The 4,053-nt window shown below is 43.7% G+C and overlaps 1 pseudogene; it reads left to right on the top strand.

Moving 5' to 3' along the window:
* Positions 1-410: 410 nt before the first annotated feature.
* LOC126177372 (5S ribosomal RNA) lies at positions 411-528 on the top strand (annotated as a pseudogene).
* Positions 529-4,053: the final 3,525 nt, after the last annotated feature.

Here is a 4,053-nt window from a genome sequence, read left to right as displayed (position 1 = left end):
CGTCACTTTGGATGGACTCAATTTGTCACCCTGAAGCAACCACATAATTGAGGGTTCAGTTATTACCCCAACTTTACAGCTCGCAAATAAAATTAGACGTACATCGATCAAGTGTACCCTCTCATCCAATTGTCATTGTGTATCTTTTCTCCTTACATGATGATTTGCAGAATACTTAGAAACTATGGATGGGGCCATTCTGCAATACACCCGACGTATACCCTACCGTGTAGAACAGGTGGGGTTAAGTCTCCGACACTGCATGTACACGCGTACTGCGTAATCGGCCACACCACAAGGCAGCAGGCACAATATTATCTCAGTAATTCTGTACCGATTCATCTGTCACGTGTTCGTTGTTAGTCTCCAGCCGTTGGCGCTGTTATTAAAATAGCACTAATAGCATTACTGCCAACGGCCTTGCCGCAGTGGTAACACCGGTTCCCGTCAGATCACCGAAGTTAAGCGCTGTCGGACTGGGCTAGCACTTGGATGGGTGACCATCCGGTCTAGGGAGCGCTGTTGGCAAGCGGGGTGCACTCAGCCCTTGTGAAGCAAACTGAGGAGCTCCTTGATTGACAAGTAGCGGCTCCGGTCTCGTAAACTGACATAGGGGCGGGAGAGCGGTGTGCTGACCACATGACCGTCCATATCCGCATCCGCATGACACCGGTGGGCTGAGGACGCCACGGCGGCCGGTCGGTACCGTTGGGCCATCATGGCCTGTTCGGACGGAGTTTAGTTTATATTTAGTTTTAATAGCACTAGAGATTTTTAAAAATACCCTAACATTTCATAGCAATTCGAATTCTACGAATAAACATTACTCTTTTGTAAAAAAAGAAGTTTCGTATAAAAACGAAAAATCTTAGCACTTTCGTTGCGCCTAATTCATATGCGGCTTTTTTCCTAGTTAATAGTTCAAAATTTAAAAAAAAACCGTCCCAACCGAGACCAAAGAAATACAGTGAAATACCGGTTATCAAGTATAAAAAAGGTGTTATTTTTAACCGGTCAGTTTTTCCCATCCATACCCTTTTTATGAATGGCGGTGATCGCCGAAACAATCGGCTTTCGGTTATATCGATTTCTTTTTACACTCCAGTTTAACCTGACACTTAAAACCGCTAAAAACAACTGGTTCTGAAATAACCGATTTTCCGCTTTCTATTTCTGTTATTTCCTGTAATAAACACAGAAATCGAAAACAGATGTAAACTTTTAAATGCCTCACTTCCACGGTACACAGAATCAAAATATTAAACATTCAAAAAAAAAAAAAAAAAAAAAACTTCGTCTGCCCACCGTTCACTGTTTTTCTCATAAAGTGATAGGGTAGTTGAATACTACCGAAAAACACCAGTATTCTCCCATTAATTCTAATTTTTTGGTATTCTGTTAAAAAAATGATGTTGTAATCGGAGATCATACCACGATTTGAGCCTTACGATTATTCTGTGCTAAAGGGTGGTTGAAGAACTCTATTTTCGTGTTAAATTTTCCATTTTCAAGTGCTACAAGCAAATAAAGGCGTATTATGCAGACACAGGCAGTTTATCAACTACTTTCAACTTTTATTGTACACTATGAATGAATTGTTGTTAAGTTTTTAATTTACACGTACGTTTACATCTACATAGATACTGCGCATGCCACCGTACGGTGAGTGGCGGAGGGTACCCGATACCACAACTAGTCGCTTCCTTTCCTATTCCACTCGCAGATAGAACGGGGGAAAACCGGCTGTCTATACGCCTCCGTATGAACTCTAATTACTCGCATCTTATCTTCGTGTCACTAACGCGCAGCGTATGTTGGCGGTAATAGAATTGTCTGGTAGTCAACTTCAAAAGCCCATTCTCTAAATTTTCTCAATAGTGTTACTCGAAAAGAAGGTCGCCTTCCTTCCGGCTATTCTCATATGAGTTCCCGAAGCATCTCCGTAACACCAACGTGTTGTTCGAACCTACCGGTAACAAATCTAGCAGCCCGCATCTGAATTGTTTCACTGTATTCCTTCGTCCGACATGCTAAGGAGCCCACAAATTCGAGCAGTACTCAAGAACAGGTGCTCCAGCGTCGTATAAATGCGGTCTCCTTTACAGGTGAACCACTCTTTCCTAAAATTCTCCCAGTTCACCTAATTCGATAATTTATTACTCTCAGCATAATTTCCTTCCACTTTTATTGTTTTATAGGAATCGCAGACATGTCTTTACTATTTTAAATCCAGTACCAATTCTTATGGCATGTATCTGTTGTTCGTTCCTGACGGCACTGTTATCCAAATAGCACTGGTCGCTTTTCCGGTTTTCTGCAATAAACGCTATATTCCACAAATTTTACGAATAAAATTTACTACTTTTTTTTTACAAAATGTTTGTCTGCTATGAAAAATTTTAGCACTGCTACTGTGTCTAATTGATATTTTGGTTTTTTTAGTCGGTCATCGGTAAAAAAATTATAAACACCAGTTACGTCCTAGACGAAACAAATACCGTAAACGCCTGTTTACCCAGTACAATGCCGAAGAGCCAAAGAGACTGGTACATCCGCCTAATATCGTGTAGGCCCCCGCGAGCACGCAGAAGTGCCGCAACACGACGTGGCATGGACTCGGCTAGTATCTGAAGTATTGCTGGAGGGAATTTAAACCATAAATCCTCCAGGGCTGTCCGTAAATTCGTAGTAGTACGAGGGGGTGGAGATCTTTACTGAACAGTACGTTGCAAGGCATCCCAGGTATGCTCTATAATGTTCATGCCTGGGGAGTTTGGTGGCCAGCGGAAGTGTTTGAACTCAGAAGAGTGTTCCTGGAGCCACTCTGTAGCAATTTTGGACGTGTGGGGTGTCTCACTGTGCTGATGGAATCGCCCAAGTCTGTCGGAATGCGCAATAGATATGAATCGATGCAGGTGATCACACTGGATGCTTAAGTACGTGTCACGTATCACAATCGTATTTATACGTATCAAGGGTCCAATATCACTCCAACTACACACGCCTCACACCATTACAGAGCCTCCACCAGCTTGAACAGTCCCCTGCTGAAATGCAGCGTCAGTGGTTTCATGAGGATGTATCGAGAGCCGTACACGTCCATCCGCTCGATACAATTTGAAACGAGACTCTTCCTACCAGGCAATACGTTTCCAATCATCAACTGTCCAATGTCGCTGTTCACAGGCCCAGGCGAGACGTAAAGCTTTGTGTCGTGTAGTCATCAAGGGTACACGAATTGGCCTTCGGCTCCGAAAGCCCTTATAGATAATGAAATGAGAATTAAATCAATACAATTAGCTGCTGACGGGCGTTGAGATACATCAACGGGGACAGTTGAAAATGTGTGCCCCGACCGGTACTCGAACCCGGGATCTCCTGCTTACATGGCAGACGCTCTATACATCTGAGCCACCGAGGGCACAGAGGCTAGTGCGACTGCAGGGACTTATTGTCGGCACGCTCCCTGCGAGACGCACATTCTCAACTTTTAGTCAAAAATGGTTCAAATAGCTCTGAGCACTATGGGATTTAACATCTGTTATCAGTCCCCTAGACTTAGAACTACTTAAACCTAACCAATCTAAGGATATCATACACTTCCATGCCCGAGGCAGGATTCGAAACTGTGACCGTAGCAGCAGCGCGGTTCCGGACTGAAGCGCCTAGAACCGCTCGGACACAACGGCCGGCAACTTAGAGTCCTCACACTACATTCTGCTATTATATCCAATACTCGAGGCAGACAATCCACCGACTCCCGTAAGAGTTCAGACAATTCGTGTGCATCCGCAGTCATCAGCCGGTTAGCCTTAACGATATGAAGATGGCATCTGTTCGCCCGAAAGAACAGATGCCATCTTCATATCATTTCATACATATAGATAATGTTTCGTTGAATGACTCGCATGCTGACACTTGTTGATGGTCCAGCACTGAAATCTGCAGCAATTTTCGGAAGGGTTTCACTTCTGTCAGGTTGAATCATTCTCTTCATTTTATCCGGCCTCAATGATGTAGGAGATTTGATGTTTCAAATGGTTCAAATGGCTC

The sequence above is a fragment of the Schistocerca cancellata genome, chromosome 3 (genome assembly GCF_023864275.1).
Source record: "Schistocerca cancellata isolate TAMUIC-IGC-003103 chromosome 3, iqSchCanc2.1, whole genome shotgun sequence".
NCBI classification, from domain to species: Eukaryota; Metazoa; Arthropoda; class Insecta; order Orthoptera; family Acrididae; genus Schistocerca; species Schistocerca cancellata.
Note: the sequence above shows the minus strand (reverse complement) of the source record. Positions and strands in the feature narration are given on the sequence as shown.